We start from the raw sequence: 18,429 nt of genomic DNA, 5'->3' as shown, positions 1-18,429 counted from the left end.
AGGAACACGCAGCTCGTCAGAAACTGTTGTGATTCTTAAAACAACAACAGCAACACCACACTTGTTTCTAAAGCTACCAGTTATCCGCAAGCCAGGAGAATTTCACAGCATCCTAAACCTTTCCGGTCACTCTTCGCGGTCAAAACATAGTGTTTGGAATAGCTTTCCGCGTATCAAACATTGGAATGCAGGTTAAAAAAACAGTAAAGTCATACACAGTTCGATATAACGCGCAACTAGATTAAAATAAGTTACGAAAATACGGGAAAAATGTTAACATAAACTAAACAAATGATGCCGAATTTCTTGCTAGATCTACAACCTATCGATCATATACTTTTTATTTTCTCTTTTACACCAATAATATGCTTTCGGCCTCGCTCGTATATATAGACAGAGTGAGCTCCACGCGCGCCGCCTATGGGTATTTTGTGCCGCCCCCTGGAGTCCGCCCCCTCAAGAGCTGCCGAACCAGATTATACACAAGAGGGCTGCCACAGCGAGAGCACTGAAAAGCACGTAGATGCCAAGTGCCAGCTTCTTGAAGTCGCAGCTGGCACTTCGACGACGGAGCCATAGAGTGCCCGGTCGCAGATCTGGAGCGCGAGGATCTGGTAGCACAGAGCATCAAGAGCCATTGCTCGGGGAACCTGGACGTCAGCGCACAGTCTTTGCAGCGGCGAGGACCCGAAACACACTTGTTCGCCCGGGAGAAGTGTGTTTCGGCGTCTTGCCGTAGTGGGGCGCCAATCACGTGGCTCTCCTGGCGGACCGAGGGCCCTGGGGGCACTGAAGTAACTGAAAACCCAACGAAGTCAGGAGAGGCACCCAGGGTTAAAAAGAGGAGAAAACGTAAGAACAGGTATAAAAAAACAGCACAATCAGACATTGGATATATTAACATGCAGGGTGGTAGAAATAGGTTAAAATGGGAAGAGGTAGAGGAGCAACTAAGAAAGGAGGATTTAATGGTGTATGGGTTTGTGGAAACACATCTCAGAGACATGGAGCAGCCACCTTGCAACCCTGACTATGTGTGGGAAGAATGCAACAGAATCGAGGGAACGAGGAAGGGAGGTGGAATTGGAGCATTTATTAAGAAGAATATGAACTTTCAAAGGATCAGAAAGGAGTGCGCCGAACATTTGTGGCTGAAAGGAAAAGTCGCTGGGGAATCAACAGTCCTTGGAGTGGTTTACTTATGGACAGGGACAGGTGCTAAAGAGGAAAACAGAAAAATGATTGATTGCATATCAAGAGACATTAGTGAACTAGGGGAAGGCTCCGAAATAATTATTATGGGAGACATGAATTCCCATATTGAGGGTCTGGATGGGTATACGGACTCAACTGGAAGCGTATTACTAGAACTGGTGGAAAAACATTACTTAGTTTTATGTAATACCAGTCAGAAGTGTGGCGGGCACATAACTTGGGAAACTGGCAATCTGCATTCAACTATAGATTACGTACTCATGTCACACAAAATATATGGTAAGTTACAAGTAATGAAAATAGATGAAGAAGGTTCCAAAAGTCTTGGTAGTGATCACAAACGTATTAAGCTGAATTTTGCCAGAGAAGTAAATGCTGAAACTAGACAACATAATTCAAAGCAAACTTTCTGCAGCGACAAAGAGTTGGAAATAGTTGTTGAAAGAATAGAGGCAGCACTTTCAGGGCTACGGCATACAGATTGGACCTATGAGAGCCTAACTAGGCTTTTTGCTCTAGAATTAGACAAAGTTCAGAGTAAACGAATGGGAAGCAAGGACATAGACCAAAAAGTTGGTGGGACAAAGAAGTGAAGCAAGCGATACAAAAACGTCAGGAAGCCTCTAGAGAACACAGGTATTCCAAGCGTAGTGGGGAGTCCGAAACGGAAGTAAAAAGAAAATGGGACAATTTTATAACATGTCGCCGAGAGGCATCCAGTTTGATCAATGCGAAAATTCAGAGAAAGGGTGAGGAATGGATGAGTAATGTAAGAAAGATAGAAACGCTGCCAAGAAGTTTTGGGAGCACTTGAACTCACTCGGTGAAACAACGCAAGCTAGACAGAGGTTCATACTCTCGCATCAGGGAGATAAATTAGAAGGAGATGATGCGATACAATATATAGGAGCAGTGATGGAGGAGAAATTTCGGGAACGGGTACATGTGGAAGATAGGAGAACCGAAGGAAGTAGCAGTCCAGTTTGTGACATCGCGGATTTTGGACAAAGAGAATGGGAAAAGGCGGAACGAAGAGTCCCTGGTGGCACGTCGACAGGCACAGATGGTATCCCTATCAAGCTGGTGAAGAATTTGGGTCCTAAATCTAAGGCAAAACTAAGGGAGGTAGTGAGTACCATGATAACAAAAGGAAATATTCCAGATGAATGGAGGCTTAGTAGGATGAGTATGATATATAAGGGAAAGGGAGATAAGTCTGATATTAGGAATTATCGTCCTATAACCGTGACACCGGTTATTTACAGGTTGGAATGCAGATTATAAAGAACAGACTGGAGGAGTGGGTAGATTGCGAGGGCATACTGGGCGAGTTACAGAACGGGTTTCGAAAACAAAGAAGGTTGGAGGACAATTTATTTTTTCTAACACAGTGTATAGAAATAGCGCAAAAAGAAAACAGACAGCTCTGGCTGGCATTTTGGATATCAAGGGTGCCTATGACAATGTGAACCAAAGAAACCTGTGGAACATAATGGAGAACTTAAACCTAGATGAAGGACTAACAGCACTATTAAGGAACATTTACAAAGATAACAAGGTGATTATAACATGGGAAGGAAAGGCGACAGGGAAAATAGAGATAAGACGAGGCCTTAGGCAGGGGTGCCCGTTATCGCCTTTGCTGTTTATGTTGTATCTGAGAGGATTGGAGGAAGAGTAAGCTTGGGTTCAACCTTTCTTACAGTAAGCTAGGCCAAAAAATTCAGCAATCCTTACCGGGATTGATGTATGCGGATGATATTGTACTAATGGCTAACAACAGGACAGAGTTGCCGGAATTAATGAGCATCTGTGGTAGGGAAGGAGAGGAATTAGGTTTAGAATTTAGTAGCGAAAAATTGGCAGTCATGATTTTTAACGAGGATGAAGTTAAGAGGCTGAAGATACAGAATATTACAGTTGAGAGAGCTAGTAAATACAAGTATCTAGGAGTATGGATATGTGATGGTGCAGAATATCTCAGAGACCATGAAAAGTATATAATAGGTAAGGGCAACAGAAATGCAGCTGTAATGAAAAATAGAGCACTTTGGAATTACAACAGGTATGAGGTGGTGAGAGAGATTTGGAAAGGGGTCATGGTGCCTGGCTTGACTTTTGGAAACGCAGTGCTATGCATGAAATCCAAAGTGCATGCGAGACTAGAAATAAAACAGCGCGGAGTAGGTAGGCTGGTTTTGGGGGCACATTGCAAAACGCCAAACCAGGGAGTACAAGGAGACATGGGATGGGCGTCATTTGAGAGCAGGGAAGCGGTGAGCAAGGTAGAATTTGAGGATAGGTTGAGGCAAATGGACGGGGAGCAATGGGTACGAAAGGTTTTCAGCTATTTATACATGAGGAGTGTAGACACAAAGTGGAGACAGCGCACTAGGAAATTAAGAGGAAAGTTTTTGGGCTATAGCGAAGATACGGAAGAGCAAGTCTCAGTTAAGAAGAAAGTTAAAGGGCCCCTGAAAAGAAGAAAAAAGTTTTTCAAAAACAGTCTGGTTGAGACACGCGTGTCGAAAAATGAATTTTACGCGAAAAAAAAAATTTTTTAGAGCAATATTGACTGCGCCAGACGCAATTTAGTCGGCAGTCACCTCCTTTCCACTTTTCTCTCTCTCGGCATCTCGGGCGCGTGGAGGAGAGGTAGTCCCCGCCTCTTCGTAGTGGATCGGCTTGGCTGCTTTCCTGGCTTGGCTGCGCCCCGCACGAGAGCCATTGCTACTTCCTGGCCGTGTTCCAAAATTGACTCGATCTTACCCCAGGGTGAGGGTTTTGTACTCTTGGCGTTCTAAAACCTACCCGCGTACAGCGTTTTTCAATCTGTGCTGTCACGTGATACGATCCGCCGGAGAAACTCGGATCCATTTGGAGATTTGGAACACAGCCCCTGGCCGGCTGTCTGCCGTTCGAACGACATACCGCGTCGTATCGTGCACGTACCGTGGTCACCGTGGTCGTACACACAGTACATAGTCGTCGCGGTGGACCCCGACCTGAAGCGTCGGTTGCTTCAACGCTGCCAGCAGCTGGGCCTTCGTCCGTACGAGGACACGCCTCGCCAGCCGGAAGGCGTCCGCTCCGATCGCCGCGAGGCACCCGCTTCGCCGCGGCGAAGCGGGTGCCTCGACGAGTTCGTTCGAGCCGCACGATCCTTCAAGCCGCCGCGAGGACACGCAGTGGTAACTGATTTTTTATTTTTTTTTTATTAAACGTTGAGTGCGGTGCCGCGTGCCTCACTAAACTCTTACGGGAACCACGGGAACCGACATCTAAACAAACATTGGCACTGGCGCGCGCCAGAAAACAAACAAAAGATGAGGTAAACGGGACACACGAATCGCGCAAAGAAGAGCAGAAACACAGAAACCTGTCACCCCGCGCCACTTCCTAAGTACTTACTATGACTGACTAACTAACACAAGCAACAAGCCCTCTTCAGAACGCGAAACGCGAAGACGGCGACCACGACAGAAAACAAAATGGCGAAGCTTTTGTTTGTTGTTTTGTTGTGGTATCCGAACGGAAGTTACGATTTTGTAAAACGTTTGTAAACAATTGCGACATTCATTCGATGGATTGTTTCTTAAACCTAAAAATATGTAATTCAAAAGGCGATTTAAAAAAATCACGAAGATTTTAAAACCAACATCTAAGCTGTCACTCATTCTATTGGCCAATGAGAAGCTGAGTTGAATGACCATCGCTACCAATGAGAAGCCGAGCTGAATGACCATGGAATTTGCGCGCAAAACTTCAAATAAATCTCTCGCCATCAATATTGCTCTAAAAATTTTTTTTTTCGCGTAAAATTCATTTTTTGACACGCGTGTTCCAACCAGACTGTTTAAAAAAAACTTTTTTTTTCTTTTCAGGGGCCCTTTAAGGCCACAGAAAGAGATCGGTGGCTAGACGGAATGCAGACAAAGACGGCTCTGGAAAGCTATAGATTAAACAAAAGAGTTATTGCCAAAGAAAGCATTTATGACAATTCTAGGGGAAGCTCATTGCTGTTTGAGGCAAGAACGGGTGTTCTGCGAACCACAGCATACAGAGTGAAGTACCAGGAAATTGATACAGTGTGCACTGCTTGGGGAGAGGAGGACGAGACGGCTGAGCACTTGATACTCTACTGTAAAGGGCTTCACCCTATGCCTACCGAAGACAACATAGATTTAATAAAGTCATTGGTCTTTTAGAGACAGCGAAGGGAGAGTGGATTTCAAGACTGTAGAGATTACCAAGCAAAGATTAAGTGAATGGTGGCAGAAATCGAGAGAAAACTAGGTATTTTCTTATTCACTGATGGCAAGGGGGTTTCATAGCCTCACTTTCTTTGCACTGCGGAGTGAATATAGATTTCACATTTAAATATTCTAAGCTTAAATGGTAAAACAAAATGGCTAGGTGGCGTAAGCTACCGCCCGATCCAAAGGGCTCAGCCGTATTCATCCATCCATCCATCCTCTCATTCGTCGTCTGCCGCTCCACCTTTCCCATTTTGGCGGCCACTTCTCGTGGCGATCTGCCAGGTTTTGTCAGTATATACGAGGCTATGCCCTGGCCCTCCCCAACACAGCGAAAACGTTAGGCGTCGCGCAAAATGGAAGCGCGCAGGAACTTCTCTCGTAAACGTGTATACGGCGCCGGCAAGCAAGTGTTCCAAAACGCGTCTTTGGCACATCGAAACGTAAGAAGGGATTCGCCAATCAAAGGACAAAATGAAGATCGTGCAGGTAACATGCGATGATGAGCAGACAAACTCGCGCTGTCATTGATTGAGGTCGGGGGGAAACAGGAGCCCGAGGGCTCGTATGGCGGACAAACAGATGTGCAAGGTGCGCAGAAGCGGATGAACTAAAACGCCATATACACGTACTCATCTCTGTTACGACACGGTGTGGTGGTGGCGCGTCGGGCGCACTTCCGGTTTGGGGCTGTGGGCGGAAGCCCCCATATGAGACCTGTACTCCCGCGTTGTTTTGAAAGGAACCAGACGAAAACCTGCCTTCTCGTCAAAACGCCGCGACTAGGGCTGTACCAAAAAAGTCGGCAAAGGTTTGAAGGTCAGTTTTCATGCGTTTTCTGCCTGCTCGGTTCGGCTGAGAACGAGGTGCCTTGAAAAGGAAAAAACAAACGCCGTCGGACCACGATTGCTTGGGCGGGAAGCACTTTGGATTGAATTCACGGATACTTGTGTTCGTCAGATTTATTTGTTTTGTTCCAATATGAACGCGGGAAAACCGTAGAGTTGCACGGACCACCGGTGGACTACGTTCAGTTCGTCATCACGTTCAAACGGCCACCTTATCGTTCGAGCTGTCGTCTGCTCACTTAAACTTTTCTGCTTGTCGTCTGCTCGTTCAAACGACAGCGGCCCGTTGTCCAAATGTTGACCCGGTAACTACGATAAGAAGTGCAGACCTCAAAGTCGTTTAAGTCTGAAGGTTGCTTCCGGCAAGTAGGCTCTGAGTAAAGGAAATGTTGATAAGTGTTACCAGTGGCCATCACCGACTTGTTATGCCTGATTCACTCGGCCCGATTCTGATTGCGATTTTCAGTATCGACGTCGACATCTCATCTTAGCTACGGTTTTGCAGCCCGAGCGACGTCATGACGGAAAATAGCGAGCAGAACCTCACTATGTGAATCAGGCTTTAGCGTCCATTCTGCGGTGTTCACGCGGAATGAATCGCCGCATGTTACATTATTCACGCCGAGCTTTGCGGTATAACGAGCCTCGTTAATTTCGGTGAGGCCGCTCAGATAGTCAGACATTGCCAGGAAGACGTAGAATCAACAATTCCAACGCAAAAAAAGAGAGCGGGGACTCCCACCGACGCCGACAATATCCCATTCCAATGGTTTGTTTATGGGCGACGGCGAGCTTCTTGCCCACACCCCCATCGCTCATGCGCGGCGTCGGTGGCGTCCGCTAGGGGCGCTCCGGTTTGTTTGTAAGGCAAAACTAAGGGAGGTAGTGAGCACTATGATAACAAAAGGAAATATTCCAGATGAATGGAGGCTTAGTAGGATGAGTATGATATATAAGGGAAAGGGAGATAAGTCTGATATAAGGAATTATCGTCCCATAACCGTGACACCAGTTATTTACAGGTTGGTAATGCAGATTATAAAGAACAGACTGGAGGAGTGGGTAGATTGCGAGGGCATACTGGGCGAGTTACAGAACGGGTTTCGGAAACAAAGAAGGTTGGAGGACAATATATTTTCTCTAACACAGTGTATACAGAAATAGCGCAAAAACAAAACAGAGAACTCTGGCTGGCATTTCTGGATACCAAGGGTGCCTATGATAACGTGAACCAAAGAAACCTCTGGGACATAGTGGAGAGCTTAAACCTAGATGAAGGAATAACAGCCCTATTAAGGAACATTTACAAAGATAATAAGGTGATTATAACATGGGAAGGAAAGGCGACGGGGAAAATAGAGATTAGACTAGGCCTTAGGCAGGGGTGCCCGTTATCGCCTTTGCTTTTTATGTTGTATCTGAGAGGATGGGAGGATATACTAGAGAAGAGTGGGCTTGGATTCGACCTTTCGTACAGTAAGCTAGGCCAAAAAATTCAGCAATCCTTACAGGAATTGATGTATGCGGATGATATTGTACTAATGGCTAACAACAGGACAGAGTTGCAGGAATTAATGAACATCTGTGGTAGGGAAGGAGAGGAATTAGGTTAAGAATTCAGTAGTGAAAAATCAGCAGTCATGATTTTTAACAATAATGAAGTTGAGAGGCTGAAAATACAGAATATTACAGTTGAGAGAGCTAGTAAATACAAGTATCTAGGAGTGGACACGGCAGCATCGACACGAACATGCGGCTAAACCCGCTTTTGTTTTTCGTGCAGTGTGCGCTGTTGCTGCCAAGCTTCGTCATCAGCAGAACGGATTCTGCTTACTCGGTGGCCGTTCCGATCATCATACCGTCATCGTCCAATGCCGCTGCGGATCTACCCCTGGTGACCATCGCATCAGGTGCACCGACGCCATCGACGCTTGCAGAACCGGCTATAAAGGCGGCGGTGGAACAACGTCGTGCCAGTGGACAGGGCAGCATCGACACGAACATGCGGCTAAACCCGCTTTTGTTCTTCGTACAGTGTGCGCTGCTGCTGCCAAGCTTCGTCATCATCAGAACGGATTCTGCTTACTCGGTGGCCGTTCCGATCATCATACCGTCATCGTCCAATGCCGCTGCGGATCTACCCCTGGTGACCATCGCATCAGGTGCACCGACGTCATCGACGCTTGCAGAACCGGCTATAAAGGCGGCGGTGGAACAACGTCGCGCCAGTGGACACGGCAGCATCGACACGAACATGCGGCTAAACCCGCTTTTGTTCTTCGTGCAGTGTGCGCTGCTGCTGCCAAGCTTCGTCATCAGCAGAACGGATTCTGCTTACTCGGTGGCCGTTCCGATCATCATACCGTCATCGTCCAATGCCGCTGCGGATATACCCCTGGTGACCATCGCATCAGGTGCACCGACGTCATCGACGCTTGCAGAACCGGCTATAAAGGCGGCGGTGGAACAACGTCGCGCCAGTGGACACGGCAGCATCGACACGAACATGCGGCTAAACCCGCTTTTGTTCTTCGTGCAGTGTGCGCTGCTGCTGCCAAGCTTCGTCATCAGCAGAACGGATTCTGCTTACTCGGTGGCCGTTCCGATCATCATACCGTCATCGTCCAATGCCGCTGCGGATCTACCCCTGGTGACCATCGCATCAGGTGCACCGACGTCATCGACGCTTGCAGAACCGGCTATAAAGGCGGCGGTGGAACAACGTCGCGCCAGTGGACACGGCAGCATCGACACGAACATGCGGCTAAACCCGCTTTTGTTCTTCGTGCAGTGTGCGCTGCTGCTGCCAAGCTTCGTCATCAGCAGAACGGATTCTGCTTACTCGGTGGCCGTTCCGATCATCATACCGTCATCGTCCAATGCCGCTGCGGATCTACCCCTGGTGACCATCGCATCAGGTGCACCGACGCCATCGACGCTTGCAGAACCGGCTATAAAGGCGGCGGTGGAACAACGTCGTGCCAGTGGACAGGGCAGCATCGACACGAACATGCGGCTAAACCCGCTTTTGTTCTTCGTGCAGTGTGCGCTGCTGCTGCCAAGCTTCGTCATCAGCAGAACGGATTCTGCTTACTCGGTGGCCGTTCCGATCATCATACCGTCATCGTCCAATGCCGCTGCGGATCTACCCCTGGTGACCATCGCATCAGGTGCACCGACGTCATCGACGCTTGCAGAACCGGCTATAAAGGCGGCGGTGGAACAACGTCGCGCCAGTGGACACGGCAGCATCGACACGAACATGCGGCTAAACCCGCTTTTGTTCTTCGTGCAGTGTGCGCTGCTGCTGCCAAGCTTCGTCATCAGCAGAACGGATTCTGCTTACTCGGTGGCCGTTCCGATCATCATACCGTCATCGTCCAATGCCGCTGCGGATATACCCCTGGTGACCATCGCATCAGGTGCACCGACGTCATCGACGCTTGCAGAACCGGCTATAAAGGCGGCGGTGGAACAACGTCGCGCCAGTGGACACGGCAGCATCGACACGAACATGCGGCTAAACCCGCTTTTGTTCTTCGTGCAGTGTGCGCTGCTGCTGCCAAGCTTCGTCATCAGCAGAACGGATTCTGCTTACTCGGTGGCCGTTCCGATCATCATACCGTCATCGTCCAATGCCGCTGCGGATCTACCCCTGGTGACCATCGCATCAGGTGCACCGACGCCATCGACGCTTGCAGAACCGGCTATAAAGGCGGCGGTGGAACAACGTCGTGCCAGTGGACACGGCAGCATCGACACGAACATGCGGCTAAACCCGCTTTTGTTCTTCGTGCAGTGTGCGCTGCTGCTGCCAAGCTTCGTCATCAGCAGAACGGATTCTGCTTACTCGGTGGCCGTTCCGATCATCATACCGTCATCGTCCAATGCCGCTGCGGATCTACCCCTGGTGACCATCGCATCAGGTGCACCGACGTCATCGACGCTTGCAGAACCGGCTATAAAGGCGGCGGTGGAACAACGTCGCGCCAGTGGACACGGCAGCATCGACACGAACATGCGGCTAAACCCGCTTTTGTTCTTCGTGCAGTGTGCGCTGCTGCTGCCAAGCTTCGTCATCAGCAGAACGGATTCTGCTTACTCGGTGGCCGTTCCGATCATCATACCGTCATCGTCCAATGCCGCTGCGGATATACCCCTGGTGACCATCGCATCAGGTGCACCGACGTCATCGACGCTTGCAGAACCGGCTATAAAGGCGGCGGTGGAACAACGTCGCGCCAGTGGACACGGCAGCATCGACACGAACATGCGGCTAAACCCGCTTTTGTTCTTCGTGCAGTGTGCGCTGCTGCTGCCAAGCTTCGTCATCAGCAGAACGGATTCTGCTTACTCGGTGGCCGTTCCGATCATCATACCGTCATCGTCCAATGCCGCTGCGGATCTACCCCTGGTGACCATCGCATCAGGTGCACCGACGCCATCGACGCTTGCAGAACCGGCTATAAAGGCGGCGGTGGAACAACGTCGCGCCAGTGGACACGGCAGCATCGACACGAACATGCGGCTAAACCCGCTTTTGTTCTTTGTGCAGTGTGCGCTGCTGCTGCCAAGCTTCGTCATCAGCAGAACGGATTCTGCTTACTCGGTGGCCGTTCCGATCATCATACCGTCATCGTCCAATGCCGCTGCGGATATACCCCTGGTGACCATCGCATCAGGTGCACCGACGTCATCGACGCTTGCAGAACCGGCTATAAAGGCGGCGGTGGAACAACGTCGCGCCAGTGGACACGGCAGCATCGACACGAACATGCGGCTAAACCCGCTTTTGTTCTTCGTGCAGTGTGCGCTGCTGCTGCCAAGCTTCGTCATCAGCAGAACGGATTCTGCTTACTCGGTGGCCGTTCCGATCATCATACCGTCATCGTCCAATGCCGCTGCGGATATACCCCTGGTGACCATCGCATCAGGTGCACCGACGTCATCGACGCTTGCAGAACCGGCTATAAAGGCGGCGGTGGAACAACGTCGCGCCAGTGGACACGGCAGCATCGACACGAACATGCGGCTAAACCCGCTTTTGTTCTTCGTGCAGTGTGCGCTGCTGCTGCCAAGCTTCGTCATCAGCAGAACGGATTCTGCTTACTCGGTGGCCGTTCCGATCATCATACCGTCATCGTCCAATGCCGCTGCGGATCTACCCCTGGTGACCATCGCATCAGGTGCACCGACGTCATCGACGCTTGCAGAACCGGCTATAAAGGCGGCGGTGGAACAACGTCGCGCCAGTGGACACGGCAGCATCGACACGAACATGCGGCTAAACCCGCTTTTGTTCTTCGTGCAGTGTGCGCTGTTGCTGCCAAGCTTCGTCATCAGCAGAACGGATTCTGCTCACTCGGTGGCCGTTCCGATCATCATACCGTCATCATCCAATGCCGCTGCGGATCTACCCCTGGTGACCATCGCATCAGGTGCACCGACGTCATCGACGCTTGCAGAACCGGCTATAAAGGCGGCGGTGGAACAACGTCGCGCCAGTGGACACGGCAGCATCGACACGAACATGCGGCTAAACCCGCTTTTGTTCTTCGTGCAGTGTGCGCTGCTGCTGCCAAGCTTCGTCATCAGCAGAACGGATTCTGCTTACTCGGTGGCCGTTCCGATCATCATACCGTCATCGTCCAATGCCGCTGCGGATATACCCCTGGTGACCATCGCATCAGGTGCACCGACGTCATCGACGGTTGCAGAACCGGCTATAAAGGCGGCGGTGGAACAACGTCGCGCCAGTGGACACGGCAGCATCGACACGAACATGCGGCTAAACCCGCTTTTGTTCTTCGTGCAGTGTGCGCTGCTGCTGCCAAGCTTCGTCATCAGCAGAACGGATTCTGCTTACTCGGTGGCCGTTCCGATCATCATACCGTCATCGTCCAATGCCGCTGCGGATCTACCCCTGGTGACCATCGCATCAGGTGCACCGACGTCATCGACGCTTGCAGAACCGGCTATAAAGGCGGCGGTGGAACAACGTCGCGCCACTGGACACGGCAGCATCGACACGAACATGCGGCTAAACCCGCTTTTGTTCTTCGTGCAGTGTGCGCTGCTGCTGCCAAGCTTCGTCATCAGCAGAACGGATTCTGCTTACTCGGTGGCCGTTCCGATCATCATACCGTCATCGTCCAATGCCGCTGCGGATCTACCCCTGGTGACCATCGCATCAGGTGCACCGACGTCATCGACGCTTGCAGAACCGGCTATAAAGGCGGCGGTGGAACAACGTCGCGCCAGTGGACACGGCAGCATCGACACGAACATGCGGCTAAACCCGCTTTTGTTCTTCGTGCAGTGTGCGCTGCTGCTGCCAAGCTTCGTCATCAGCAGAACGGATTCTGCTTACTCGGTGGCCGTTCCGATCATCATACCGTCATCGTCCAATGCCGCTGCGGATCTACCCCTGGTGACCATCGCATCAGGTGCACCGACGTCATCGACGCTTGCAGAACCGGCTATAAAGGCGGCGGTGGAACAACGTCGCGCCACTGGACACGGCAGCATCGACACGAACATGCGGCTAAACCCGCTTTTGTTCTTCGTGCAGTGTGCGCTGCTGCTGCCAAGCTTCGTCATCAGCAGAACGGATTCTGCTTACTCGGTGGCCGTTCCGATCATCATACCGTCATCGTCCAATGCCGCTGCGGATCTACCCCTGGTGACCATCGCATCAGGTGCACCGACGTCATCGACGCTTGCAGAACCGGCTATAAAGGCGGCGGTGGAACAACGTCGCGCCAGTGGACACGGCAGCATCGACACGAACATGCGGCTAAACCCGCTTTTGTTCTTCGTGCAGTGTGCGCTGTTGCTGCCAAGCTTCGTCATCAGCAGAACGGATTCTGCTTACTCGGTGGCCGTTCCGATCATCATACCGTCATCGTCCAATGCCGCTGCGGATCTACCCCTGGTGACCATCGCATCAGGTGCACCGACGCCATCGACGCTTGCAGAACCGGCTATAAAGGCGGCGGTGGAACAACGTCGCGCCAGTGGACACGGCAGCATCGACACGAACATGCGGCTAAACCCGCTTTTGTTCTTCGTGCAGTGTGCGCTGTTGCTGCCAAGCTTCGTCATCAGCAGAACGGATTCTGCTTACTCGGTGGCCGTTCCGATCATCATACCGTCATCATCCAATGCCGCTGCGGATCTACCCCTGGTGACCATCGCATCAGGTGCACCGACGTCATCGACGCTTGCAGAACCGGCTATAAAGGCGGCGGTGGAACAACGTCGCGCCAGTGGACACGGCAGCATCGACACGAACATGCGGCTAAACCCGCTTTTGTTCTTCGTGCAGTGTGCGCTGCTGCTGCCAAGCTTCGTCATCAGCAGAACGGATTCTGCTTACTCGGTGGCCGTTCCGATCATCATACCGTCATCGTCCAATGCCGCTGCGGATATACCCCTGGTGACCATCGCATCAGGTGCACCGACGTCATCGACGGTTGCAGAACCGGCTATAAAGGCGGCGGTGGAACAACGTCGCGCCAGTGGACACGGCAGCATCGACACGAACATGCGGCTAAACCCGCTTTTGTTCTTCGTGCAGTGTGCGCTGCTGCTGCCAAGCTTCGTCATCAGCAGAACGGATTCTGCTTACTCGGTGGCCGTTCCGATCATCATACCGTCATCGTCCAATGCCGCTGCGGATCTACCCCTGGTGACCATCGCATCAGGTGCACCGACGTCATCGACGCTTGCAGAACCGGCTATAAAGGCGGCGGTGGAACAACGTCGCGCCACTGGACACGGCAGCATCGACACGAACATGCGGCTAAACCCGCTTTTGTTCTTCGTGCAGTGTGCGCTGCTGCTGCCAAGCTTCGTCATCAGCAGAACGGATTCTGCTTACTCGGTGGCCGTTCCGATCATCATACCGTCATCGTCCAATGCCGCTGCGGATCTACCCCTGGTGACCATCGCATCAGGTGCACCGACGTCATCGACGCTTGCAGAACCGGCTATAAAGGCGGCGGTGGAACAACGTCGCGCCAGTGGACACGGCAGCATCGACACGAACATGCGGCTAAACCCGCTTTTGTTCTTCGTGCAGTGTGCGCTGTTGCTGCCAAGCTTCGTCATCAGCAGAACGGATTCTGCTTACTCGGTGGCCGTTCCGATCATCATACCGTCATCGTCCAATGCCGCTGCGAATCTACCCCTGGTGACCATCGCATCAGGTGCACCGACGTCATCGACGCTTGCAGAACCGGCTATAAAGGCGGCGGTGGAACAACGTCGCGCCAGTGGACACGGCAGCATCGACACGAACATGTGGCTAAACCCGCTTTTGTTCTTCGTGCAGTGTGCGCTGCTGCTGCCAAGCTTCGTCATCAGCAGAACGGATTCTGCTTACTCGGTGGCCGTTCCGATCATCATACCGTCATCGTCCAATGCTGCTGCGGATCTACCCCTGGTGACCATCGCATCAGGTGCACCGACGTCATCGACGCTTGCAGAACCGGCTATAAAGGCGGCGGTGGAACAACGTCGCGCCAGTGGACACGGCAGCATCGACACGAACATGCGGCTAAACCCGCTTTTGTTCTTCGTGCAGTGTGCGCTGCTGCTGCCAAGCTTCGTCATCAGCAGAACGGATTCTGCTTACTCGGTGGCCGTTCCGATCATCATACCGTCATCGTCCAATGCCGCTGCGGATCTACCCCTGGTGACCATCGCATCAGGTGCACCGACGTCATCGACGCTTGCAGAACCGGCTATAAAGGCGGCGGTGGAACAACGTCGCGCCAGTGGACACGGCAGCATCGACACGAACATGCGGCTAAACCCGCTTTTGTTCTTCGTGCAGTGTGCGCTGCTGCTGCCAAGCTTCGTCATCAGCAGAACGGATTCTGCTTACTCGGTGGCCGTTCCGATCATCATACCGTCATCGTCCAATGCCGCTGCGGATCTACCCCTGGTGACCATCGCATCAGGTGCACCGACGTCATCGACGCTTGCAGAACCGGCTATAAAGGCTGCGGTGGAACAACGTCGCGCCAGTGGACACGGCAGCATCGACACGAACATGCGGCTAAACCCGCTTTTGTTCTTCGTGCAGTGTGCGCTGCTGCTGCCAAGCTTCGTCATCAGCAGAACGGATTCTGCTTACTCGGTGGCCGTTCCGATCATCATACCGTCATCGTCCAATGCTGCTGCGGATCTACCCCTGGTGACCATCGCATCAGGTGCACCGACGTCATCGACGCTTGCAGAACCGGCTATAAAGGCGGCGGTGGAACAACGTCGCGCCAGTGGACACGGCAGCATCGACACGAACATGCGGCTAAACCCGCTTTTGTTCTTCGTGCAGTGTGCGCTGCTGCTGCCAAGCTTCGTCATCAGCAGAACGGATTCTGCTTACTCGGTGGCCGTTCCGATCATCATACCGTCATCGTCCAATGCCGCTGCGGATCTACCCCTGGTGACCATCGCATCAGGTGCACCGACGTCATCGACGCTTGCAGAACCGGCTATAAAGGCGGCGGTGGAACAACGTCGCGCCAGTGGACACGGCAGCATCGACACGAACATGCGGCTAAACCCGCTTTTGTTCTTCGTGCAGTGTGCGCTGCTGCTGCCAAGCTTCGTCATCAGCAGAACGGAGTCTGCTTACTCGGTGGCCGTTCCGATCATCATACCGTCATCGTCCAATGCTGCTGCGGATCTACCCCTGGTGACCATCGCATCAGGTGCACCGACGTCATCGACGCTTGCAGAACCGGCTATAAAGGCGGCGGTGGAACAACGTCGCGCCAGTGGACACGGCAGCATCGACACGAACATGTGGCTAAACCCGCTTTTGTTCTTCGTGCAGTGTGCGCTGCTGCTGCCAAGCTTCGTCATCAGCAGAACGGAGTCTGCTTACTCGGTGGCCGTTCCGATCATCATACCGTCATCGTCCAATGCCGCTGCGGATCTACCCCTGGTGACCATCGCATCAGGTGCACCGACGTCATCGACGCTTGCAGAACCGGCTATAAAGGCTGCGGTGGAACAACGTCGCGCCAGTGGACACGGCAGCATCGACACGAACATGCGGCTAAACCCGCTTTTGTTCTTCGTGCAGTGTGCGCTGCTGCTGCCAAGCTTCGTCATCAGCAGAACGGATTCTGCTTACTCGGTGGCCGTTCCGATCATCATACCGTCATCGTCCAATGCCGCTGCGAATCTACCCCTGGTGACCATCGCATCAGGTGCACCGACGTCATCGACGCTTGCAGAACCGGCTATAAAGGCGGCGGTGGAACAACGTCGCGCCAGTGGACACGGCAGCATCGACACGAACATGCGGCTAAACCCGCTTTTGTTCTTCGTGCAGTGTGCGCTGTTGCTGCCAAGCTTCGTCATCAGCAGAACGGATTCTGCTTACTCGGTGGCCGTTCCGATCATCATACCGTCATCGTCCAATGCCGCTGCGAATCTACCCCTGGTGACCATCGCATCAGGTGCACCGACGTCATCGACGCTTGCAGAACCGGCTATAAAGGCTGCGGTGGAACAACGTCGCGCCAGTGGACACGGCAGCATCGACACGAACATGCGGCTAAACCCGCTTTTGTTCTTCGTGCAGTGTGCGCTGCTGCTGCCAAGCTTCGTCATCAACAGAACGGATTCTGCTTACTCGGTGGCCGTTCCGATCATCATACCGTCATCGTCCAATGCCGCTGCGAATCTACCCCTGGTGACCATCGCATCAGGTGCACCGACGTCATCGACGCTTGCAGAACCGGCTATAAAGGCTGCGGTGGAACAACGTCGCGCCAGTGGACACGGCAGCATCGACACGAACATGCGGCTAAACCCGCTTTTGTTCTTCGTGCAGTGTGCGCTGTTGCTGCCAAGCTTCGTCATCAGCAGAACGGATTCTGCTTACTCGGTGGCCGTTCCGATCATCATACCGTCATCGTCCAATGCCGCTGCGAATCTACCCCTGGTGACCATCGCATCAGGTGCACCGACGTCATCGACGCTTGCAGAACCGGCTATAAAGGCGGCGGTGGAACAACGTCGCGCCAGTGGACACGGCAGCATCGACACGAACATGCGGCTAAACCCGCTTTTGTTCTTCGTGCAGTGTGCGCTGCTGCTGCCAAGCTTCGTCATCAGCAGAACGGATTCTGCTTACTCGGTGGCCGTTCCGATCATCATACCGTCATCGTCCAATGCCGCTGCGAATCTACCCCTGGTGACCATCGCATCAGGTGCACCGACGTCATCGACGCTTGCAGAACCGGCTATAAAGGCTGCGGTGGAACAACGTCGCGCCAGTGGACACGGCAGCATCGACACGAACATGCGGCTAAACCCGCTTTTGTTCTTCGTGCAGTGTGCGCTGCTGCTGCCAAGCTTCGTCATCAGCAGAACGGATTCTGCTTACTCGGTGGCCGTTCCGATCATCATACCGTCATCGTCCAATGCCGCTGCGGATCTACCCCTGGTGACCATCGCATCAGGTGCACCGACGTCATCGACGCTTGCAGAACCGGCTATAAAGGCTGCGGTGGAACAACGTCGCGCCAGTGGACACGGCAGCATCGACACGAACATGCGGCTAAACCCGCTTTTGTTCTTCGTGCAGTGTGCGCTGTTGCTGCCAAGCTTCGTCATCAGCAGAACGGATTCTGCTTACTCGGTGGCCGTTCCGATCATCATACCGTCATCGTCCAATGCCGCTGCGAATCTACCCCTGGTGACCATCGCATCAGGTGCACCGACGTCATCGACGCTTGCAGAACCGGCTATAAAGGCGGCGGTGGAACAACGTCGCGCCAGTGGACACGGCAGCATCGACACGAACATGTGGCTAAACCCGCTTTTGTTCTTCGTGCAGTGTGCGCTGCTGCTGCCAAGCTTCGTCATCAGCAGAACGGATTCTGCTTACTCGGTGGCCGTTCCGATCATCATACCGTCATCGTCCAATGCTGCTGCGGATCTACCCCTGGTGACCATCGCATCAGGTGCACCGACGTCATCGACGCTTGCAGAACCGGCTATAAAGGCGGCGGTGGAACAACGTCGCGCCAGTGGACACGGCAGCATCGACACGAACATGCGGCTAAACCCGCTTTTGTTCTTCG

The sequence above is a fragment of the Ixodes scapularis genome, unplaced genomic scaffold, assembly GCF_016920785.2.
Source record: "Ixodes scapularis isolate PalLabHiFi unplaced genomic scaffold, ASM1692078v2 PGA_scaffold12__126_contigs__length_90152505, whole genome shotgun sequence".
Classification (NCBI taxonomy): domain Eukaryota; kingdom Metazoa; phylum Arthropoda; class Arachnida; order Ixodida; family Ixodidae; genus Ixodes; species Ixodes scapularis.
This window is presented reverse-complemented; position numbering follows the sequence as displayed.